This window comes from Pongo pygmaeus, chromosome 6 (genome assembly GCF_028885625.2).
Source record: "Pongo pygmaeus isolate AG05252 chromosome 6, NHGRI_mPonPyg2-v2.0_pri, whole genome shotgun sequence".
NCBI classification, from domain to species: domain Eukaryota; kingdom Metazoa; phylum Chordata; class Mammalia; order Primates; family Hominidae; genus Pongo; species Pongo pygmaeus.
Window position 1 is genome coordinate 28,197,063 of NC_072379.2, and position 26,647 is coordinate 28,223,709.

Genomic DNA, 26,647 nt, shown 5'->3' on the forward strand with positions numbered 1-26,647 from the left:
CTCCTGCCTCAGCCTCCCAAGTAGCTGGGATTACAGGTACACGTTGCCACGCCCAGCTAGTTTTTCTATTTTTAGTAGAGATGGGATTTTACCATGTTGGCCAGGCTGGTCTCAAACTTCTGACCTTGTGATCCGTCAACCTCAGCCTCCCAAAGTGCTAGGATTACATGAGTAAGCCACCACACCCGGCTAAAATCTAGTTATTTCTTATATGAACTATTCAGGTATACTCTTGACTCTTACTTACAATTCATTCCCTAAACAATATCCAGAGTGTCTCCTCCTCACAACTTAAATTAGATCATTTAATTCAGAAGTCAGTAAACTTTTTCTATAAAAACCAGATAGTATTTTAGGTTTCTGGGCCATATGTTCTCTGTTGAAACTACTCAACTCTGCTCTTGTAACACTAAAAACAGCCGTGGACAATATGTAAACCCATGGGTGAGACTGTGTTCCAATATGGTTTATTCGTTAAAATAGGCAGCAGGCCAGATTTGACCCATGGGCCGTAGTTTGTCGACCCCTGATTTAATCACAATGCTTCTTACTCCACTGGAATTCATCCAGATTCCTTTCCATGGCCTAGAAGGTCCATCCTCATCTGAATATTACTTGCTCCTCCAGGGTCTACTATGCTCCAGCCACCCTGACCATCTTTATGGCGCTTCAACACTATGCCAAGTCTGTTAACATCTCAGGTCCCTGCCCTTGATATTCTACCCAGCAGGACCAGACCAGATCTTGACCAGATCTTCTTCGAGCTGCCTCAGCTCAAATGTCACCTCCTCAGAGAGGTCTTCACTGCCCACCCCAATAGGTCAGTACCCATTCCAACGCCCATAACTCCCACAGCTCTTTTTATTTTCTTCAAATTACTTATCACCATCTGAAAAAATATCATTTGTTGCATGTACATAGCCTGCTTCCCCACCACCACACCACCACTAGAATGGAAGCTCCCCGAGAACAGAGACTGACTTACTCATTCTCCCTTAGTTCCCAGGACCTAGATATGTGCCTGGAACTTAGCAGGGGCTCAAAAAATATCTGTTATCTGAACTGTTATTGCCTCTCATCTCACTCCCTTCAACTCACTGGTATCTTCACTATCACTAGTCACCTTTCAAAAATACAAATGGGGCCAAACATGGTGGCTCACACCTGTAATTGCAGCACCTTGGGAGCCCGAGGCAGGAGAATCACCTGAACCCAGGAGGGTGAGGCTGCAGTGAGCCATGATCATGCGACTGCAGTCCAGCCTGGGAAACAGAGTAAGATCCTGCCTCAAAAAAAAAAAAAAATTAGCAGTGTGTGGTGGTGCACACCTGTAGTCCCTGCTACTTGAGTGACTGAGGGAAGAGAATCACTGAGCCCAGGAGTCTGAGATTACAGTGAGCTATGACTGCACCACTGCATTTATGCCTGGGCAACAGAACAAGACTCTGTCTCAAAAAAAGAAAAAAGTACGCAGGGAGCAGGGGCTCATGCCTGTAATTCCAGCACTTTAGTAGGCCAAGGCGGGTAGATCACCTAACATCAGGAGTTTGAGACCAGCCTGGCCAACACAGTGAAACCCCATCTCTACCAAAAATACAAAAATTAGCTAAATATGGTGGTACATGCCTGTAGTCCCAGGTACTTCAGAGTCTGAGGCAGGAGCATCGCTCCAACTCAGGAGGCGGAGATTGCAGTGAGCCGAGACTGTGTCACTGCACTCCAGCCTGGGTGACAGAGTGAGACACCATCTCAAAAGAAAAAGTAAAACACAAATGAATCATTGAATCGTGTCACTCTCCTGCTTAAAACATTTCCATGGCTTCCCACTGGCTTTAAGATACAAATGCAAATTATGTGGCAAGATCACTATAGCTCTTATCACACCTTCCCACACTCTCCCAGTAGTAGACTCTGAGCTCTAAGTGGCAAGGACCAACTCCTGTTTATCTTTTTATCTCAGGTGATCAGGACAGTACCAGGAACATTGTTGGTGTTCCATGAATACAGAATGAAATCAATCAACAGTAGTACAACAACTACCACAAAGCACAAATCTAATGCAATAACTCAGTAAGTACCCAATTTTAAGGAAATGAAGCAAGATTTTGCACAACACTCGTTTTCTTTTCATTTTTTTTCCCCAAGACACAGTCTTGCTCTGCCACCCAGGCTGGAGTGCAGTGACGCAATCTCACTGTATTTTTAGTAGAGACAAGGTTTCACCATGTTGGCCAGGGTGGTCTTGAACTCCTGACCCGGTGGCCTGCCTGCCTCAGCCTCCCAAAGTGCTGGGATTACAGGTGTAAGCCACCACACTTGGCCTCTTTCTTTTCTTTGGAAGCTATTTGGGTGGGGGCTATGCTTATAACTCTGGATTTGACTTTGGATTTTGCCACCAAGATTTTACCTGGCAGGCAGTACTTATCACTTTCTATAAGAATGAAGGGAGGAGGCACGAAGATAAGTCATACAAATCTATTTCCCATGATCAGCTCTGGTAAAAGGGTTAGGAAAAGAGACATAACACGGAGGCTAAAATGCAACTTAGGGATTCTCCATAGATTCCAAGTGTCTACATTCTACTTGTCATCTATTAGCAAAGAAAACCCAATGCTGGCTGGTTTGCTGTATAAAATAATCTAAGAGATTCAGGATGATCTCATCAATAGAATGTAAATTGTTCCTTCTAGAACAATTTCCATTAGCCCTTTGAAATCCTTCAACATTCATTAATGCCAAAGAGGTTTCACCTAATTTAATCTGATGGGTATGTGACCAGAGTCTTTCTAGGGAATACAGACTCCCAAACTGTTCAGATAGAAAGCAAGGAGGGAATTTATTACTCAAAATCAAAGGGAAATAAAAAGAGGTCAACCTAGAATGTCATTATTCTTGCTTGGTAGGGAGGGGAATGGATTCCAGAGTCATTCCATGACGTTTACATGACCTCCTTATTAGCATCTAAAAGCTTCCAGTGTTGGATGCAACAAGCTATGTTCTCTTCTAATGTAATAAAATCTGCTTCAGCAAAGCTTATGCAAAGCCATCCCCAGACTGCAGAAATAATAGGCTATAAATTACTGGATCTCCCATTTGATATAATGAAGTATAAGCATGGTCCTGCGTGACCGTTAACCTAAGCCCAGGAAGGACCTTGTTTACTAGAGTATTAGGCATGGGTTGGGGCAATGATTCTAACCAGAGAAACTGGCTTCAGTGAGGGCAGGTTTGCAATCCAAGGCATGGCATGCATAGGACTGGTGAAATTCAGGGTGATTGAAGCAAAAGCTTCAGAACAAGAAAGACCACATCTGGGGGTAGAGCACAAAACTCTCAAGAGATCAATCTTTTTAAGAGTGAGGCAGAGCTACATAGCAGTTTTAGGAGATCTGTTGGTGCCCAGCAAGAGCTCCATACTGGCTATAAGCACTGATGCATGCTGTAGTCTCAGGAGAGGAGGTTCACAAAAGTAATTCAGACCAACAGCCCAAACTGTGTTCTCTACTAAAAGGAATCAAGGCTCCCTACAGAAATGGCTGACTTCTTGTATGGTGCAGTATACAGATCATGGAACATCTTTTATGCTAGAAAGCAATGAAGCCATCAAAGTCCAAAAAGATCACATCAAAAAGACATGAGAGTCAACTTGAAGAGATAATTATTAACCTAAATGAGACAATGTATGCATCCAAAACAATTAATAAATAATAACTGCAATGGTCTAAAATACATCAAATGCAAACAATAATCTATGAGTTCACAATGATATTCAGGAAAAAAACTATTGGTCACTAGAGTAGAGGTTACTAGGTCACTAACTCATTACTCTGAAAAGTGACTTAAAATAGGAGGTAGGGTGGAGAATTTGGTATGTATCCAGTTTTTCCTGTACCGACAAATTTTTAGGGAGATTGAATAAGATGAAACAAATCTGGCAAAATGGAGATAACTGTTTAATCTGGGGATTGGATACATGGAGGTTCATCTTATTTCTTTTGTGTATATTTGAACCCCCTCCCAAAAAAAGCACAAGACAGAATGTGAGCTAAGCAGCTTAGGGTTTAGGAAAGGCTTCTGCCTACAAGAGACACTAGGATATGAGGGGTAGTTTTAGCCCTGATAAGCTGAGCCAACTGGAGATATATAGACAGGTGCTAAATTGCAGAGGTATCATGTTGCCCAACACTTGATCAAATCCTAGATCCTAGGTCTGCTTGGTAGCATGTTTCCTAGGTGATGGATCTGAGGCTACCTATAGAACTTCCTTTGCAGTCATAATTGGCTCAGAAACTACAAAACGGCTTGCTCTTGAAAATGGAGCCATCTTTGTCCATTTCATGCTGCTATAAAAGAATGCCACAGACTGCATAATTTACAAAAAGGAATGAATGAAGGAAGTAAGGAAGGAGAGAGAAAGGAAGAAAAAAGGAAGGAGGGGAAAGGGAAGGGGAAGGGAAAGGGAAACGAAGGAAGGGAAGGAGAAAAGGAGGGAAGGAGGAAAGGAGGGATGGAGGGAATGGAGAGAAGGGAAGGGGAGGGAGGGGAGGGAGGGGAAGGAAAAGAATGGAGAAAGGAAAGGAAAGGAAGAAATTTATTTTGTACAGTTCTGGAGGCTAGGAAGTCCTAGGTTGAAAGGCCTGCATCTGGTGACGGTCTTCTTGCTGCATCATCCCATGGCAGGACAAGAGAGTGGGAGAAAACAAAAGGGACTCAACTCTGTTACAATAAGCCCACTCCTGTGATTACTAAACTATTACCACAATAACATTAATTCATTCATGAGGGCTCTCTTTATTAGGCCCCACATCCCAACTGTTGCATTGAGGATTGAGTTTCCAACACATAAACTTCCAACACATTTAAACCATAGCAGAGCCCTTATGTAAATTCAACCAAGAGAAGCTGGGAAAATCAAAGGCAGGAGAAAGACAGCAAAGTCTAGCAGAGAAGTATGTGCAGGTTAAGGAAAAAAGTCACAATGAATCCTGTAGTGCAGACTACTTTGTACAAAACACCTAAAAATGATCTCATTAACTCCCCCAACTCACCTGCACCCACATCTAAAAAGCCACACACATGGATCACGAGGTCAGGAGATCGAGACCATCCTGGCTAACACAGTGAAATCCCGTCTCTACTAAAAATACAAAAAATTAGCCAGGCACGGTGGCGAGCGCCTGTAGTCCCAGCTACTCAGGAGGCTGAGGCAGGAGAATGGCATGAACCCGGGAGGCAGAGCTTGCAGTGAGCTGAGATCATGCCACTGCACTCCAGCCTGGGCGACAGAGTGAGACTCTGTCTCAAAAAAAAAAAAAAAAAAAAAAAAGAGCCATACACAGCACCACCAAAGGCAGCATTCTCCTCAAAACATGAGCTGTGAGAATCCAGACAGACACCCAACCTCAACAGCTCCAGAACAGCCCCAAGACAGCTCCTCCCTAACCACCACTCAAGTAACCAGCTGGGAAAGTATTCAGAAAACCCAAATCCTGACACACCACTACCAAACAACTTAAAACAGCAAAGAACAACCCATTTAAATAGCAATGCCAGCTGCCAGGAACAGTAGGGACAATGAGTAGAGGAAAAGCAGACCTCTTGGGGTCCACCAAGACCCGGTCTCTCAGCGTCAGCACTTTCAAATGCAGAATCCATTCATCTCTGAGGCCTGTGGTGCTTGAGTCATGTTGTCCTCAAAGATAAATGAGCAGGCAAGCTGGCTAGAAAACCACTCAAGGTATTACTCTTTAAAGAATCTTTATAGGGTCAAAGAGGAATGGGTCTACACGCTATGTGTATTTCCCACAGATTCTGAGGATGATGTCAGTATCCCTTTGCAGATGTGTTTAATACTTTGCAGTCACTTGTATTCCTGCCACTGAGCGCCAGTGCTTTTCTAATTTGAACACATTCCAGCTCACGCTGACCCCAGCTCCATGGATCTGGTTACCATTAGCCAAGACCGTCATCCATACTGTACCTTTTAAAGAGTCCTAAAAACAGCTCTTCCCCTACTCTTCAAAGACAAGTAAAAATGTCTGCCAAAGAAATGGGGAAAAAAGATTCAGAGACAGAATACAATTAACATACTATCAAGAGAGCAAAAAGTGAAGGGAGAAGAGAAACTAGGAAAATCATATGTGACCTCACACCTATTTCCAAAGCTGGGCTACTATCCTTTTGCTTGTGTCTAAATAAGGCACCAATTTTAAGCTGCTACTGGAAAAAAGGAAAAGAGAAAGAAAGAAGCAGGTCCAGGCCAGGTCCAGTGGCTCACTCCGGTACTCCCAGCACTTTGGGAGGTCGAGGCGGGTGGATCACCCAAGGTCAGGAGATCGAGACTAGTCTGGCCCACATGGTAAAACCCCGACTCTACTAAAAATACCAAAAAAAAAAAAAAAAAAATTAGCCAGGCGTGGTGGTGCACGCCTATAATCTCAGCTACTCGGCAGGCTGAGGCAGAATCGCTTGAACCCAGGAGGCAGAGGTTGCAGTGAGCTGAGGTTGCACCACTGCACTCCAGCCTGGGCAACAAGGGTGAAACTCCATCTCAAAAAAAAAAGAAAGAAGGTGGTCCAAATCTTACAGTAAAACTTTTAGCATAGAAAATATGCTATGGTGAGAATTCCATTCCCTGGTTACTTACCCCATAGGCTGAAGAGCTGCCTCTACCTCTAAGGATCAGGGCACTCTGTGTTTGATGGCAGAACCTAAGTCAGAATCCAGCACAATCCCTGACAAGTGACAACATCAGGGTGAGTTATCCTGACCTTGACATTGCTTCTCCAGCTCTCCGATTAAAAAAATACATATAAGAACCAAGGAAGAGATCCCTCCTTGCCACCTCAGTTGTTTGAAATTAGCTACTCAAGATCCATTTTGTCGAGATCAACAGCTCCCATGAGAGACTGTGAGGCAGATCTGATCACTCAGAGGGCTAAAGGCAACCTTATAAAACCTGATGATGTGAAAGGAGGATGTAGCTGCTGCTCAGAAACTCCACTAGTCCATCTTGGAAAGAAAGAATCTATAAACAGAGTAATTCCCAGTTTCCAATTCTAGGCCTTACAGTTTTGCTGAGTGTCTCTAAGCTTTTTTTTTTTGGAGATAGTCTCACTCTATCCACCAGGCTGGAGTGCAGTGGTGCAATCTCCACTCACTGCAAACTCCACCTGCTGGGTTCAAGCAATTATCATGCCTCAGCCCCCTGAGTAGTTACCCACCACCACACCTGACTGATTTTTGGGTTTTTTTTTTTTTTTTTGAGACAGAGTCTCGCTCTGTCACCCAGGCTGGAGTGCAGTGGCACAATCTCGGCTCACTGCAAGCTCCGCCTCCCAGGCTCATGCCATTCTCCTGCCTCAGCCTCCCAAGTAGCTGGGACTACAGGCACCCGCTACCACACCCAGATAATTTTTTTGTATTTTTAGTAGAGATGGGGTTTCACCATGTTAGCCAGGATGGTCTTGATCTCCTGACCTCGTGATCTGCCCACCTCAGCCTTCCAAAGTGCTAGGATTACAGGCGTGAGCCACCACGCCCGGCCTGACTTTTTTATTTTTAATAGAGGTAGGGTTTCACCATGTTGGCCAGGCTGGTCTTGAACTTCTGACCTCTGGTGATCCACCTGCCTCGGCCTCCCAAAGTGCTGGGATTACAGGCGTGAGCCACCGCACTGAGCCTTCTGCTCTTTCTTATTTTGCCCACCTAATGTAAGAAAACTAAGCTAAAATAAATTTTATAACCAAACCAAAATTAAGTTCTCTAGGTGGTATGGCTACTATACTCAGCAGACTTCAACTTCCCTTGACCCAAAAATGGCTATCTACAAGTCACCATCCTCAGAGTACATTTCAGATGCAAACTAGAATACATCGGTGTACAGTATGAAAGTCCAGAGTCTTTGCTTGAGTAAAACTAGATGCAGCAAAACCGTGGGTTTCGTGCATGATTCGTATTGTAAGAGAGGTCATGGGGAGTAGAAGTAAATATGACACCTTCAGCCGGGTGCAGTGGCTCATGCCTGTAATCCCAATACTTTGGGAGGCCAAGGTGGGCAGATCACCTGAGGTCAGGGGTTCCAGACCAGCCAGGCCAACATGGTGAAACCCTGTCTCTACTAAAAATACAAAAATTATCCAGGTGTGGTGGCAGGCACCTGTGATCTCAGCTACTTGGGAAGCTGAGGCAAGAGAATCACTGAAACCTGGGAGACAGAGTTTGCAGTGAGCCAAAATCGTGCCACTGCACTCCAGCCTGGGTGACAGAGCAAAACTCTTGTTTCAAAACAAACAAACAAACAAACAAAAACAAATATGACACCTCTTGACTTACGACCAAAGTTCCTTCTAAACTCAGTTTGGGGCACCATATATCACAAACCAGATGGCAAGAAATTAAATAAATTTTGGTCTTTTTCATGCCATCTCAATTAATTACATCTTGGTCAATTCACAAACATGTTTCAGCAAATGCTGGAGGAGTTTTTCTCTCTTTAGGAGTCCTCTTTCACTTTACCTGCTTAACAAAAGACCACACACACTTAGAAAGAGGATGAAAACAGGGCAGCTTCAGGACATGCTGCACAGGGAAAACTGACTATCCCAAAAAGAGGGCTCTACACCCCCCTGACAACTCCACAATAGACTGGCTACACACAAATGCCTGAAGGAAGTTTATCAAGAAAATGAACAGTTGACTAGGCACAGTGGTTCATGACTGTAATCCCAACACTTCGGGAAGCTGAGACGGGTGGATCACCTGAGGTTGGGAGTTTGAGACCAACATGGAGAAACCCTGTCTCTACTAAAAATACAAAAAATCAGCTGGGCGTGGTGGCACATGCCTGTAATCTAAGCTACTTGGGAGGATGAGGTAGAAGAATCTCTTGAACCTGGGAGGCGGAGGTTGCAGTGAGCTGAGATCGCACCATTGCATTCCAGTGTGGGCAACAAGAGTGAAACTCCATCTCAAAAAAGAAAACAAAGAAAAGAAAATGAAGAGTTGGTAAGATCAAGACTTCTGGCCCAAAGGGCCTGCAGCTGTTCTGACCATTTATCAAAAAATCTTAATTTAAATGGAGACACACTGGACTGTGACATGCAATACAAGAATTAAAGCAGCAAAGGGTCTTGATTTGGGTTTCCTTTCCACCCTACACAGCTCCAGTGAATGGAGGTGTGAGCATGCCTGTGGTGCTCCTGACACATCTGGGGTAGTTCCCATTGACAGTGGTCAACCTTTGGGATTTTCTACACATTGCAGGGTCATCGTCCATCTATGCTAAACTAGAATGTCCAGATAAAAGCTCCTGTTTAGAGACTGGAGAGAAAATTGTCAAACCTGAAAGCCCATGAACTATCTCAGTCTAGGGAGAACACATGTAGGAAAGACTACAGAATCTGATGTCAGAAGCCTAATTTCAGGTTGACCCATACACCTTTATGATTGTGAGTAATTAACTTACTTTTCAAGGCTCTGTTATTCTCTCATCAATGAGAAAAGTGGACCAAATACTCTCCCAGATCCCTTCCAATCTTAACATCCTCTGACTTTATGATTAAAGGCTGCAGTGGCTCATGCCTATAATCCCAGCACTTTGGGAGGCTGAGGTGGGCAAATCACCTGAGGTGGGGAGTTTAAGACCAGCCTGACCAACATGAAGAGACCCTGTCTCTACTAAAAATACAGAATTAGCCAGGTGTGGTGGTGCGTGCCTGTAATCCCAGCTACTTGGGAGGCTGAGGCAGGAGAATTGCTTCAACCTGGGAGGCAGATGTTGTGGTTAGCCGAGATCATACCTTTGCATTCCAGCCCGAGCAACAAGAACAAAACTCTGCCTCAAAAGAAAAAAAAAAAAAAAAGTGATACTAATAAAGCTAAAACTGTGGCTTAACCCCAATAGGAGCCTGCTGGGATTATGCTAAGCAAAAACTATTCCACACAGAGCCACTCTGACCATGCTCCTCCCTACACCAGCTATCATACAGATATGCACCACTGGTATGAGAACTCCCTTCTACAGAGGACACTGACTGATTCAATAATAGGCTGATTTAGTCATTCAACCAAAAAATATTTGCTGAGCACCTTTCTAGGTATTTAGGTATACAAGAGAACAAAACAGACAAAATCCCTTCCCTCATGGAGCTTACGTTTTAGAGAAAGAGGAAGAGGAGTCAGATATCAAATAGGAAATATGAGTTGAGGATATATTTTATGCAGAGCAGCCTGGAGTCCCTTGATAAGGTGACTTCTGAGCCAAAATCCAAAGCACTGCAGAGTGAGCCATGCAGACACTAGGGGAAGAATGTTCCAGGCAGAGGGAACAGCAAGGCCCAGAGACAGGACAGGGTCAAGCATGCCTGGCATGTTAAAGGAAACACCATGAGCTCAGTGTTTATGCAGAGGAGTAAGAGCAGGAGAGTAGCAGGAAGCAGTGAGACAGGTCGTAGGGGCCAGATCATGTAGAAAACAAAGCCACTCGAGAGTTTGAACAGACAGGTAAACATGTTCTGAATTCCACTGTAAAAGGATTGTTCTAGCTGTTGTACTTAGAGTAGACTGGGAGGGCAGGGTGGCTCAAGCCTGTAATCCCAACATCTGAGAGGCCGAGGCAAGTGGATCACTCGAGGCCAGGACTTCAAGATCAGCCTGGCCAACATGGCGAAACTCTGTCTTTACTAAAAATACAAAAAATTAGCCAGGCCTGGTGGCTCATGCCTGTAATCTCAGCTACTAGGGAGGCTGAGGCAGGAGAATCACTTGAACCCAGGAGGTGGAGGCTGCAGTGAGCCAAGATCAAAACATTGCACTCCAGCCTTGGTGACAAAGCAAGACTCCGTCTTAAATTAAAAAAAAAAAAAAGAGAGAGAGAGTAGACTGAAAGAGGCAAGCATGGAAACAAGGAAACCAGTTAGGAGACTACGGAGACAATCCAGGTGAAAGATGATGGCAGATGGGTCCAGGGTGGCAGCAGTGAGGAGTGAAGAGGGACAGACTCTGGGATATATTCTGAAGTTGAATCAACTGGACACTGGAGGACAGGATGATCTTGGAAAATCTTGGGACTACTGCAGAATGGAATGAAGCCAAATGGCACTAAATTCCAACATATACTGTGAAATCCTGGGATCAGGGATTTGTTCACCTCTGTCACCTACTGTCCCACCCAGTACTTGGCACATAATGGGGATATAAAAATCTTCAATTCTTGAATGAATAAATGTAGAACTGAATATATTACAAAGCCAAAAACCCTGCAATTTGATAGGTCACTAGGAGACCAAAAAGCATCTGGTACTAGATATATTTTACTAACAATGGATCCCCTCCCCTGAGTAAATCTATTTCTCTTTTTTCTTTTTTTTTTTTTGAGACAGGGTCTTGCTCTGTCACCCAGGCTGGCAGTGGTACAATGTTAGCTCACTGCAACCTCTGCCTCCCAAGATCAAGCAATTCTCGTGCCTCAGCCTCCTCAGTAGGTGGGACTACAGGAACCCACCACCATCCCCAGATAATTTTTTTTGTGTGTATTTTAGTAGAGATGGGGTTTCACCATGTTGCTGAGGGTTGTCTCAAACCCCTGAGCTCAGGCAATCCACCTACTTTGGCCTCCCAAAGTGCTAGGATTACAGGCATGAGCTACCACACTCAGCCTGAATCTCCTTCTTTTTATAAAAAAAATTCCCTTTATAACTTATTTCACAGTAGTAAGCAATGAAGCTGATGAACAACTTCACATAAATACAGTTGAAAATCTGAACAACTTGGCCATTTCCCTGAGAGGCCAGATGTAGTCAACAAACCTCATACCACCTCAGTAACTTCCAACTAAAATACAGGAATAAATGTTACACAAGTAGTAAGCTCATGTTCTTATAAATAGTAAATCATGTGCCAGGCACCGTGGCTCACACCTGTAATCCCAGCACTTTGGGAGACTGAGGCAGGTGGGTCATCTGAGGTCAGGAGTTCAAGACCAGCCTGGCCAACATGGTGAAACCCCACCTCTACCAAAAACTACAAAAATTAGCTGCATATGGTGGTGCGTGCCTGTAGTCCTAACTACTTGGGAGGCTGAAGCATGAGAATCCCTTGAACCTGGGAGGCAGAGGTTGCAGAGAGCCGAGATCATGCCACTGCACTTCAACCTGGGCAACAGGGCGAGACTCTGTCTCAAAAATAAAATAAAATAAAAATAAAGGCATATACGATGTCACTTACATGGACAGGTGTTCAGGGCTTGTGTGGAGGAGTTATGGATGAGGACGAAAGTCGACTTGGAGACAATGGAGGCTAACTGGAGTTACTGGATGAAGAAAGGAGGGAAAGAGAGAAAAGGAAAAGGGTAAAGGGAGTGGAAAATTCGCCTCAGTGTAGAGGTCATCTCTGTTTGCTGACAAAGGAAAATGTTGGAGAAGGTCTGAAAATATTGCTAAAGGTTGGTAGTTTCAGAAAATCTTGTAATATTTCCTTCACTTTAAAAGAAAACTCAGCATCTCAAAGGTTTAGTAGCAGTTGTTTCTTTTCCCCCATGGATTTCAGAGTAGTTGAACCATTCAGCCACAGAAAATAACTCCAGTATCAACCACATTGGAGTACTACCAATAAAGACATGGGACTCTCCTCCTCTGAGGTCGAGCGCTTCATTCACTTGCTGCTCAGCCTCCTCTTCTGCCCATCCTCACCTCCTTTTCTGGCATCTGTTTCTCCCATGGAGGACTTCACAGCCTCCTCACAGAGCCAGGTGCCACCTCCCACTCTTCGAGGCTCCATCACCTGCCTGGCTCCACTGCCTTCTCACGTGTGACCTCTACCTTTCACCAAGCTGAGGACACAGTGCACCCATGGTGTGTTTAAGGAGACAGTTCTGATGGCCACAAAATTCTGTCATGTGGTCTGTGATTTGAATTGTCCTGTCCAAAGACTAATGCATGGTCCACGGTCAGGCCAAGTAAGGTTATGTTAAAATGACAAACCAGCAAGTACCTTTAATTCCTTCCAAGATCTTTTATGAGTGGGAGAAAGTCGAGTGCTGTTAGTGATGGCAAGAGTGGAGATTCTCCTTCTGGTGACACCTGCTGCACTCTGGTGACGATGGCAGGTCCAGCACTGCTCCAGCACCAAATCCTTGCAGTGTCTTCTATGGCACTTGCACATTCTTTATGTAATACAGGCTTCACATTCACGGTTTCTGTAAACACTGTCACATCTGCCCCTAATGAAAGCGGTGACTGTACTCCTCACAACCTTGAATTTGAGCTTTGTCTTCAGAAATGAAGTTTTCTACAGGTTTCATCGTCTTCAGACCAATGCAAACTGAAGATCTACCTCCAGTAATATTTTTATTTCTCTATTACTTCCCTTAGCAAAAAATGTGTAACTTCCAATCTTAAATTCTTCACCAATGCTTTGATACTTTGGCTAAATCAAAAGCATACTGAGGGCATGGTGTGGTGGTTCACACCTGTACTCTCAGCACTTCGGGAGGCCGAGGTGAGCGGATCACAAGGTCAGGAGTTTGAGACCAGCCTGGCCAACATGGTGAAATCCCATTTCTTCTAAAAATACAAAAATTGGCCAGCCATGGTGGCATGCACCTGTAATCCCAGCTACTCAGGAGGCTGAGACAGAAGAATTGCTTGAACCCGGGAGGCGAAGGTTGCAGTGAGCCAAAATCATGCCACTGCACTCCAGCCTGGGAGACAAAGCGAGACTCCAACTCAAAAACAAAACAAAACAAAACAAACAAACAAAAAAACCCGTGCTTAACCTATGAGTTAAGCACTGAGTTTTGTCTTCTCCACTGCAGAACTCCCGGACAAGGATAATTTTCTTACCCTACTACAGAATTTCTCAACCACTTTCCATGCCATAATCCACAAAAAATCTATTTGCCACACTGACTGACCTTAAGTAATTGCCCCCAGGTACTGTGAGAGCTGAAGGAGCAGTATTTAAGGACACACCCATTAACCCAACTTGAGAACATTTATTCACCTTAGTATTCATGAGAATGATTAACTGCACAAATTTGTAAACACCTAATACATACACATAATTCATACTTGATTCCCAACACTTATTTCCTGACAATACAAAACTTCATACTAAATGGCCATTTATTAGTTCTTGGCAACATAAGTTCCTAAGGTAGTGGATAATCTACAAATTGTGGCCACTTACTCTGACAATGCACAATGGCAAACAAAAAGATGGGAAAGAAAGAAAGGTACACTTAGAGCTCTAATAAAGAAACTAGGCCGGGCACGGTGGCTCATGCCTGTAATCCTAACACTTTGCAAGGCTGAGGTGGGCGGATCACTTGAGGACAGGGGTCCAAGACCAGCCTGGCCAACATGGCAAAACCCCATCTCTACCAAAAATACAAAATTTAGTTGGGCATGGTGGCATGCACCTGGAATCCCAGCTACTCGGAAAGCTGAGGCAGGAGAATTGCTTGAGCCTGGTTGCAGTGAACCTAGATCACACCACTGCACTCCAGCCTGGGTGACAGAGTGAGACTCTGTATCAAAAAAAGGAAGAAAGAAAAAAAAAAGCTTGGGTTACCCCTACACTGCATCTGTTCATATTGATAAATCACAGAGTGCCTATATTGAGCTTCTGCAAAAGATTTCTTGGGGAGGTGAAGGAAGGAGCAGTTCCATCATTTTAAAAGATTAATTTTTAAAAGCTTCAAGATTAATCTGTGCTTTTAAAAACGATTTCACAACTATCTTACCTGTTGTATTTGTTCTTGGCTGAGTGACTTCAGTTGTATTGTGAGTAAGAAGTTCTGGTCTGTAAAAAGAGTTGATATTAATATTATAATAAAACATTTAGAAGATATTTACAGGTCTTTCTCACACAGCTTTGCACCGCTAACTATTATTATTTAAGAAAGAGTCTCATTCTGTCATCCAGGCTGGAGTGCAGTGGCACAATCCTGACTCACTGCAACCTCCGCCTCCCATGTTCAAGCTATTCTCCTGCCTCAGCCTCCCGAGTAGCTGGGACCGCAAGTTTGCACCACCACACCTGGCTAATTTTTGTATTTTTAGTAGACACAGGGTTTTGCCATGTTGGCCAGGCTGGTCTTCAACTCCTGACCTCAGGTAAACCACCCACCTCCGCCTCCCAAAGGGCTGGGATTACAAGCATGAGCCACTGCACCTGGCCAGTTTTTAAACATAATCCATTCTGCCTTCATTTTACAGTGAAAAAAAATCATTTTGGTGACTTGAATTTTGAAAATAGCAATTTTCAGACATTCAGGTGAAACCACTGGATGTCTCCAAAGTCATCTTTTTTGTAAGATAAATATGCAAAAGTCACTTTTCCCCCAAACCAGCTCAATTATATTTCTGAATCTTAAGATGAACTGTCCCACAGCACAGCCAGAAGGTGCTTGCTGTATCATCTTAAACCTTTCCTCTCCCTTATAACTCAGTACCAACGAATATACACAGATGCACAACCTCAATCAGTAAGCAAGACTCTACCCACTTCAACATTCCTTCCATGAACAGAGAGGCCTTCTCTTCCTACCCCCAACACTCAAACTACCCATGTGTTTCCATTCAAAATCAAGCCAGAATAACTCTTCTAAAGGGCAGATCCAAATTATTTTAAGAGGAAACTGCTATGAGACCATTTAATGACTGCCACTGCTTCTGTAGGAGCCAAGGCCTTCCTCTGGCCACAAAAGTCTATCTAAGCAATCCCACCACAACCACATGGCACTCCTCACTCCACAAAGAATGTGTAATGTATGTGAAGATGTGAGAGATGTGAGCATATTTGACTCCTCTCTGCCTTTACTCATATTTGAAACACACTGCCTCCCTTCTGGATGCACAAGTGACTGATCTGGGTGTGCCATCCTTGCCTTCTCCCCAAAAAATGTTCAATAAATCTTCATTGCATTTTTCTTAGTATTAAGCCTCCCAAGGACAGGGTTCTTGCTAGACCCAAATTTGCACATCTGATGCTTATACTAAATAAATGTTTGTTCAATAAATGAATCTAAATGTTAATTTTAATATAAAGAAGTCATGATGAAAGGGGAACAAAAGGCCCATCTTTGTCAAATTAATCTCTCCTTAGGGAAGACAATGAATTTGTTTCTGCAGATTATCATCTTACCTCTTCATAACAAATTTAATTTGATTGCCCTCTTGAAAGATGTTTTCCAGCCTTGGGATTCCATACCATGAGGGTCTTCTGAAAGGAATGTTTTCTGGTAGTCCTTCCACATTCAGATCATTCACACGTGCTTCAAATTTTGGTATGATACAGCCTTGGCTTCAGCGCTCCCCAAGGCTTCAGCTGAACACAACCAAAACAATTCAGAAGATTATGTTTGTGTTGAAATCAGATTTTAGTACATTCCAAAGCAAGGTGCAGGTCAATTTTTTTTTAATTGGAAAAACTCTAGAAACATATTTACTAACTATTGAAACAGACTTAAAGCAAAGGCAAGTATAAATGACCCATCATTAGACAGATCAACGAGACAGAAAATTAACAAGGATATTAAGGACTTGAACTCAGTGCTGGACAAAGCAGACCTAATAGACATCTACAGAACTCTCCACCCAAATCCACAGAATATACATTCTCCTCAGCACCTCATCGCACTTATTCTAAAATTGATCACATAATTGGAAGTAAATGCAAATGCAAAAAAACAGAAATAATAACAGTCTCTCAGATCACAGTGCAATTAAATTAGAACTCAGGATTAAGAAACTCACTCAAAACCACACAACTACATGGCAACTGAACAACCTGCTCCTGAATGACTAGAGGGTAAATAACAAAATTAAGGCAGAAATAAAGAGGTTCTTCAAAACCAATGAGAACAAAGACATAACATACCAGAATCTCTGGGACACATTTAAAGCAGTGTTTAGAGAGAAATTTATAACACTCAAGGCCCATAAGAGAAAGCAGGAAAGATTTAAAATTGACACCCTAACATCAAAATTAAAAAAACTAGAGAAGCAAGAGGAAACAAATTCAAAAACTAACAGAAGACAAGAAATAACTAAGATCAGGGCAGAACTGAAGGAGATAGAGACAAGAAAAACCCTTCAAAAATTCAATGAATCCAGGAGCTGATTTTTTGAAAAGATCAACAAAATAGATAGACTGCTAGCCAGACTAACAAAAAGAGACAAGAATCAAACAGACACAATAAAAAATGATAAAGGTGTTATTACCACTGATCCCACAGAAATACAAACTACCATCAGGGAATACTATAAACACCTCTATGCAACTAAACTAGAAAATCTAGAAGAAACAGATAAATTCCTGGGCACATACACCCTCCCAAGTCTAAAGCGGGAAGAAGTCAAATCCCTGAATAGACCAATAACAAGTCCCGAAATTGAGGCAGTAATTAATAAGCCTATCAACCAAAAGTAGTCCAGGACCAGACAGATTCACAGCCACATTCTAACAGAAGTACAAAGTGGAGCTGGTACCATTCCTTCTGAAACTATTCTAAACAATAGAAAAAGAGGGACTCTTCCCTAACTCATTTTATGAGGCCAGTGTCACCCAGATAAAACCTGGTAGAGACACAACAAAAAAGAAAATTTCAGGCCAATATCCCTGATGAACATCGATGCAAAAATCCTCAATAAAATACTGACAAACCAAATCCAGCAACACATCAAAAAGCTTATCCACCACGATCAAGTCAGCTTCATACCTGGGATGCAAGGCTGGTTCAACATACACAAATGAATAAACGTAATCCATCACATAAACAGAACCAGTGATAAGAACCACATGATTATCTCAATAGATGCAGAAAAAGGCCTTCGAAAAATTTCAACACCGCTTCATGCTAAAAACTCTCAATAAACTAGATATTGATGAAACATATCTCAAAATAATAAGAGCTGTTTATGACAAACCCACAGCCAATATCACGCCAAATGGGCAAAGTCTGGAAGCATTCCCTTTGAAAACTGGCACAAGACAAGGAGGCCCTCTCTCACCACCCCTATTCAACATAGCATTAGAAGTTCTGGCCAGGGTAATCAGGCAAGAGAAAGAAATCAAGGGTATTCAAATAGGAAGAGCGGAAGTCAAATTTCTGTTTCCAGATGACATGATTGTGTATTTAGAAAACCCCATCGTCTCAGTCCCAAATCTCCTTAAGCTGATAAGCAACTTCAGCAAAGTCTCAGGATACAAAATCAATGTGCATCCCTACACAACAACAAAAGACAAACAGAGAGCCAAATCATGAGTGAACTCCCATTCACAACTGCTACAAAGAGAATAAAATGCCTAGGAATACAACTTACAAGGGATGTGAAGGACCTCTTCAAGGAGAACTACAAACCACTGCTCAAGGAAATAAGAGAGGACACAAATAAATGAAACAACATTCCATGGGCATGGATAGGAAGAATCAATATTGTGAAAATGGCCATACTGCCCAAAGTAATTTATACATTCAATGCTATCCCTATCAAGCTACCATTGACTTTCTTCACAGAATTGGGAAAAACTACTTTAAATTTCATATGGAACCAAAAAAGAGCCCACAGAGCCAAGACAATCCTAAGCAAAAAGCACAAAGCTAGAAGTATCAGGCTACCTGACTTCAAACTATGCTACAAGGCTACAGTAACCGAAACAGCATGGTATTGGTACCAAAAGAGATATACAGACCAATGGAACAGAATAGAGCCCTCAGAAATAAAACCACACATCTACAACCATCTGATCTTTGACAACCCTGACAAAAACAAGAAATGGGGAAAGGATTCCCTATTTAATAAATGGTGTTGGGAAAACTGCTTGAGCCATATGCAGAAACTGAAACTGGACCCCTTCCTTACACCTTCTACAAACATTAACTTAAGATGGATTAAAGACTTAAACGTAAGACCTAAAGCCCTAAAAACCCTAGAAGAAAACCTAGGCAATACCATTTAGGGCATAGGCATGGGCAAAGACTTCATGACTAAAACACCAAAAGCAATGGCAACAAAAGCCAAAACTGACAAATCAGATCTAACTAAAACTAAAGACCTTCTGCACAGCAAAAGGAACTGTCATCAGAGTGAACAAGCGAACTACAGAATGGGAGAAAATTTGTGCAATCTATCCATCTGATAAAGGGCTAATTTCCAGAATCTACAAAGAACCTAAACAAATTTACAAGAAAAAAAAAATCAAGTGTTGAGATATGAACAGACACTTCTCAAAAGAAGACATTTATGCAGCTAAAGAACATACCAAAAAAAGGCTTATCATCACCGGTCATTAGAGAAATGCAAATAAAAACCACCCCAGTTAGAATGGCGATCATTAAAAAGTCAGTAAACAGCAGATGCTGGAGGGGATGTGGAGAAATAGGAACGCTTTTACACTATTTTTTGGGAGTGTAAATTAGTTCAACCATTGTAGAAGACAGTGTAGCGATTCCTCAAGGATCTAGAACCAGAAATGCCATTTGATCCAGCAATCCCATTACTGGGCATACACCTAAAGGATTATAAATCATTCTACTATAAAGACACCTGCACAAGTATGTTCATTGTGGCACTATTCACAGTAGCAAAAACTTGGAACTAACCCAAAAGTTCATCAATGATAGACTGGATAAAGAAAATGTGGCACATATACACCATGGAATACTAGCCAGGTGTAAAAAAGGATGGGTTCATGTCCTTTGCAGGAATATGGATGAAGCTGGAAACCATCATTCTTAGCAGACTAAAGAAGAGAAAACTAAAAACTGCATGTTCTCACTCATAAGTGGGAGTTGAACAATGAGAACACATGGACACAGGGAGTGGAGTATCTCACATCGGGGCCTGTCAGAGGGTGGAGGGCTAAAGAAGGGATAGCATTAGGAGAAATACCTAATGTAGATGAGGGGTTGATGGGTGCAGCAAACCACCATGGCATGTGTATAGCTAGGTAACAAAACTGCACATTCTGCACATGTACCCCAGAACTTAAAAGTATAATAAAAATAATAATAATCACAAAATGCTGCCCCCAATACAAGGCCACAATTTAATTAGAGCCTATAAAACAGGACAAACAAAAATGTCACTCTGTTTCCTTCACTCCACAACTTGTATGTGTGGCTTACAATGCATTTACTTTAATATCAGTCTTGATAAACTCTGGGGCAGAAAACCAGGGGTAACCCACCTAATCCTTTCATGAAATGTCTAACATGGCCTCGAGTGTGTGGGATCTTTCTCAAGCCCCCATGCTTCAGTGCCATTTGCTGATAGCCCTTCCCCATGAGTGAAGAAGCTGTGTCACTAGTTGAACACTAGGTACAAGAGAGCATGAGAATCATGCTTGCAGCTGTAGTTAGCGGGGGAGCTAGTGGACGGCACTGCTCCATGATTGTACATTCTGAGTTCTCCCATTTTAATGATAACTGTATATGTTTTCTATCTTTGAAGATTCTTGCATTTTTACATATCAGAATCCCAAGGCTGATAAATATTTAAAAAATTAAAATAATAATAATAATAAAAATAGCCAGGCACAGTGGCTCATGCCTGTAATCCCAACACTTTGGGAGGCCAATGTGGGCGGATCACAAGGTCAGGAGATCGAGACCATCCTGGCTAACATGGTGAAACCCCATCTCTCCTAAAAATACAAAAAATTAGCCAGGTGTGGTGGTGGATGCCTGTAGTCCCAGCTACTTGGGAGGCTGAGGCAGGAGAATGGTGTGAACCTGGGAGGCGGAGCTAGCAGTGAGCAGAGATCATGCCACTGCACTCCAGTCTGGTTGACAGAGTGAGACTCCATCTCAAAAATAAATAAATAAATAACAATAAATGACCCATCATTAACAGCCAGATTTTGGCAAATTTAACTGTCCTGGTCCCAAGACAATCTTAATAACTCTAAGATCTTAAAAGACTAAACACTATTTTTCAATATCCTGAGAAAGAGAAAGAAAATCATTATAGACAATAAAGAATACAACCTAAATACTATTTGCTCTTTTTTTTTTTTTTTTTTTGAGACGGAGTCTTGCTTTGTCACCCAGGCTGGAGTGCAGTAGCATGATCTCGGTTCATTTCAACCTCCGCCTCCTGGGTTCAAGTGATTCTCCTGCCACAGCCTCCTGAGTAGCTAAGATTACAGGTGCCTGCCACCACGCCTGGCTAAAATTTTTGTACTTTTCAGTAGAGTTGGGGTTTCACCATGTTGGCCAGGCTGGTCTCAAACTCCTGACCTCAAGTGATCCACCCACCTCAGCCTCCCAAAGTGCTGGGATTACAGGCATGAGCCACTGCACCTGGCCTGCAAATACTATTTGGAAGCAGCCTTTTGCTACTAACTGCTCATGACCGTAATAACCCTCCTCCATTGGCTGCTGCAAACTGGCACATTTCAGGCTAAACTTTCATCTACACAGGAACAACAAGATCAATCTTCTTTACTCCTTCAACCTTGTGAGCATGCTATTAAAAAAAAAATTTGCACAAAGAATTAATGGAATGGGAAATTTAAAAAGTAAGCAGAGGCCTGTTTAGATTACAAGAAGCATAACAACCAAAGTTAGCACATGAAGATTGTTTGGATCCAGATTTAAAGCAAAATTTTTCAGATAATAAGAAAATGAGATACTGTTCAGGTAAGAGTGAGGAAACCTGGCTAGGTGCAGTGGCTCACACCTGTAACCCCAGCACTTTGGGAGGCCGAGGTGGGAGGATCACCTGAGGTCAGGAGTTCAAGACCAGCCTGGCAATATGGTGAAACCCCATCTCTACTAAAAATACAAAAATTAGCCGGGTGTGGTGGCATGCGCCTGTAATCCCAGCTACTCAGGAGGCTGAGGCAGGAGAATCGTTGGAGCACAGGGGGCAGAGGTTGCAGTGAGCCGAGAGTACACCATTGCACTCCAGCCTGGGCGACAGTGCAAGACTCTGTCTCAAAAAAAAAAAGAAAGAAAAGAGTGAGGAAACTCAACTAAGAGCTGCATATGAGCTGATACCAAAAAATCATTGTTCATTTTGTCAGATGTGATGAGATAGTGGCTGTGTAGGAATACATAAATGCTGTTCGGGGATGCACACTGAACAGATAAAATGATGTGATGACTGATTTGCTTTACAATATTCCTGCAAAGGGAGGTAAAAGAACAGAAGAACAAAATGTGGGACAATCTTAAAGATCACAGAAATTGAGGAATGGGTATTTTAGCAGTCACTGTACTATTTTCTCTACTTCTGAATAGGTATAAAAATTGTAATTTAAAAATGTAAACTAAAACAGCCAGGCGCAGTGACTCATACCTGTAATCCCAGCACTTTGGGAGGCCGAGACAGGTGGATCCCATGAGTCAGGAGTTCGAGACCAGCCTGGTCAACATGGTGAAAGCCTGTCTCTGCCAAAAATACAAAAAAACAAAAAAAATCAGCCAGGTATGGTGGCAGGCACCTGTAGTCCCAGCTACTCAGGAGGCTGAGGCAAGAGAATCACTTGAACCCAGGAGGTGGAGGCTGAAGTGAGCTGAGATTTTGCCACTGCACTCCAACCTGGGCGACAGAGTGAGAATCCACCTCAAAAAAAAAAAAAGAAAGAAAAAAGTATAAATGAATTGACTAATCCCTGCTCTGAAGCCACATCCAAACAGAACTCTAAAAAAAAGATTCAAGCAATTTACATGGCGCTGTTTATATACACCTCTCCCTCACACCTCTGTAACATTTAAATATTTTGCAACATGATGGGTGGGAGTGGCTCAAAGCTGGACATGCTGGCATGTGCCTGTAGCCCCAGCTACTTAGGAGACTGAGGAGACTGAGGCAGGAGGATAACTTGAGCACAGGAGTTCTAGTCCAGCCCAGACAACATAACAAGACCCTGTTTCTTTTTTTTTTTTTGAGATGGAGTTTGACTCTTGTTGCCCAGGCTGGAGTGCAATGGTGCAACCTCGGCTCACTGCAAACTCTGCCTCCTGGGTTCAAGTTATTCTCCTGCCTCAGCCTCCCGAATACCTGGGATTACAGTCACACACCACCACACCCAGCTAATTTTATATTTTTAGCAGAGATGGGGTTTCTCCATGCTGGTTTCTCCATGCTGGTTTCTCCGACCTCAGGTGATCTGCCTTCCAAAATGCTGGGATTACAGGCATGGGCCACCACATCAGGTCAATCCTGTTTCTTTAGAAAGAAAGGTTGGGGAGCTGTCAGGGAGCTCATTGATGAATTATTTTGGCAATATCAACAATTGCTATCAAAACACAACTATAAAATCCAAAATTATACCTATTCCCAGATCTTTCTCCTTACTTCCAAACTCATTTATTCAACTGTCTCCTCCACCTCCACACCTCAACTTAAATGTCAACTCAAAATAAATTAATAATTAATTTCTGTGTTCTTAGATTGGCTTTCCTCTAACATCTCAAGACTTGTCTTAAATTCTTACTTAATGTTATTAGCACCAAATCTGAAGGACTCTAGTACAGAGACTCTTTGATATAAGAAACGTGTTTTTGAGAAACCACACAAAATAAAATAATTATTATAGCTGTACAAACAAATATGCCCATAAACAAAAAACAGTAAAGGATTAAAGGCTTTCAGTCACACTAGAGAGTGATGTTAAATTAAATTATTCTGTTAATTCAAGAAAATATATAAACCTAATTCCAACGAATTTGCTATAAAATAAAAAAGCACCAATTGTTGAAGTTGAGAGTAAAAAAAGTGGAAGTTTTAGAAAGAGGTGAGGCCAACTGCAGAATGTGCTCATTACATATCATCAAGGCTGCCCCAATCACACCCCCTACCTCCCCATCCCCTTATTCTACTTAATTCTACCCCAGATCTTAACACCTTACACTGTAAATATCTCCTACTTACTACACGTTTCCCCACCAGATCGAATGCTCCAGAATGTATGGGGCAGTTCCCCCGCACCTCACTCACAGGTGCCAAATGACTGCAGGATTATGAGGCTGGAAGTGTAAATATTTCCTCAATACTTGCAGTGGTTCACAGCAATGAAAAATCTAAGATTTCCTCTCTCCCTTTCAGGAACCTTAAAGAAAGCAGCAATACTGTCAGAGGCATTTGAAAGACAGCAACTCGATCTTAAATAGGAGCTGGGTAAAATGAGGCTGAGACCTACTGAGCTGCATTCCCAGATGGTTAAGACTTTCTAAGTCACAGGGTGAGGGAGGTCAGCACAATATACACATCATAAAGACCTTGCTGATAAAATGGGTTGCAGTAAAAAAAGCCAGCCAAAACCAAGATAACCATGAGAGTGACCTCTGCTCGTCCTCACTGCGATACTCCCATCAACTCCATGGCAGTTTACGAATGCCATGGCAATGTCAGAAAGTTGTTCTGTATGGTCTAAAAGGTGAACCATAAAATTAATCCACTCCTGGCCGTGTGCAGTGGCTCTCACCTGTAATCCCAGCACTCTGGGAGGCCAAGGCGGGTGGATCACCTGAGGTCAGGAGTTTAAGACTAGCCAGGCCAACAAGGTGAAACCCTGTCTCTACAAGAAATACAAAAAAAATTAGTTGGGTGTGGTGGTACATGCCTGTGATCCCAGCTATTCAGGAGGCTGAGGAAGGAGAATCACTTGAACCCAGGAGGCAGGGGTTGCAGTGAGCCGAGATCACACCAGTGTACTCCAGCCTGGACTCCATCTCAAAAAAAAAAAAAACAAAAAAACACAGTATGAGAGGCTGGGCATTGTGGTTCATGCCTACAATCCAAGCATGTTGGGAAGCTGAGGTAGGTGGATCACCTGAGGTCACAAGTTCGAGACCAGCCTGACCAACATGGTGAAACCCCATCTCTACTAAAAATACAAAAATTAGCTGGGCATAGTGGCAGGTGCCAGTAATCCCACCGACTTGGGAGGCTGAGGCAGGACAACCACTCGAACCTGGGAGGTGGAGGTTTCAGTGATCTGAGACCACACCACTGCACTACAGCCTGCGTAACATGAGCAAAACTCTGTCTCAAAAACAGAACAGTAAGAGAAAACTGAAGCTGAGTCCTACCCATTGTATTTACTTTCCTAAATAAAACATTATAAAAAACATTACTCAGTAATATAATTTAGTTGAAGGGGAAAAAAACAGACTTATCAAATTTTTTTGCAAAAAAGCTGATCCATCATTTTCCATCATTTAGTGATTCTGGCATACCATATTCCTTCCCCATCAAAATCACAGGAACACAAGTTTTCTCAATCTAATGGGTTTAATAACTTGGGTTATTAAATATTATTATAAAATAGGCAGTATTTTTCTTTCCTGTGACTATTTTTTTTTTTTTTGAGATGCAGTCTCGTTCTGTCACACACGCTGGAGTGCAGTGGCACGATCTCGGCTCACTGCAAGCTCCGCCTCCCGGGTTCATGCCATTCTCCAGCCTCAGTCTCCTGAGTAGCTGGGACTACAGGCGCCCGCCACCACGCCCGGCTAATTTTTTGTATTTTTAGTAGAGACAGGGTTTCACCGTGTTAGCCAGGAGGGTCTCAATCTCCTGACCTAGTGCTCCACCCGCCTCAGCCTCCCAAAGTGCTGGGATTACAGGCATGAGCCACCGCACCTGGCACCTGTGACTAATATTATTTCTAAGATCCAGAATGTATTTATTACCGAAACAATGCTGACATACACTGCACAAAAAAAGAACCAGACATTCATTAAAGCTAGGAAAAAGCAGAACTCAGTGTGTTCAAGAACCACTAGCAGGCAGGACAGGTTGTCTCATGCCCGTAATGCCAGTACTTTGGGAGGCTGAGGTGGGCAGATCACCTGAGGTCAGGAGTTCCAGACCAGCCTGGCCAACATGGTGAAACCCAAACTCTACTGCAAATAAAAAATTAGGCAGGTGTGGTGGCAGGTGCCTGTAATCCCAGCTATTTGGGAGGCTGAAGCAGAGAGAATTGCTTGAACCCAGGAGGTGGAGCTTGCAGTGAGCTGAGATCACACCACTGAACTCCAGTATGGGCAACAGAGGAAAACTCCACCTCAAAAAAAAAAAAAAAAAGAACAGCAAACAGCTAGCAGGTGCCATTTGCTATGGGGAGACTAGGGATATGATCTTGCTGGCAATCCTTCCATTTTAGTAAATCTAAACAGTGTGATCCCATTCTTTTTTGTCTGCACTCCACTCTAGAGCCAAAACAAGAAAATCAATCATATTTCTATTTCTTTCAAAACACACTTAACAATTAAGAGATGATACGCATGGCTCCATGCTCTAAAAGGAACCTTCTTATGTCCTGGGTATCGTGGACATTTGATGAATGCCTGTTCAGTTGGCTAGTGTAGACTTCAATAATAAACTGTTCAGTGCATAATGTCAGATAAATCTTGCATCTGAAAAGCAGGACAAATATTGTTCTTTTAGTTCTGTCTACCCATAAATGCAACACTTACATGTATTTATAATGGGTTAATAAAAAGAAAATGAGTTTATTGTTCAAGAGAGTATTAGAATTTTGACAACATGAATTCTCCTGTCCTGGAACATAATTAAAAGTAAGAGGGATATTATTTCATGTGAAAGGTACCATTAAAAAAATCATTGTTAAGCATTAAATAATTATTTCACATAATCTTCTAATCTGACTTAAGACTGCAGACCTACTG

At 42.6% G+C, this 26,647-nt stretch overlaps 1 pseudogene; it reads right to left on the minus strand.

The window, feature by feature from the left end:
* LOC129041366 (uncharacterized) overlaps positions 1-26,647 on the minus strand; it is a 73,510-nt pseudogene that overhangs the window by 31,857 nt on the left and 15,006 nt on the right.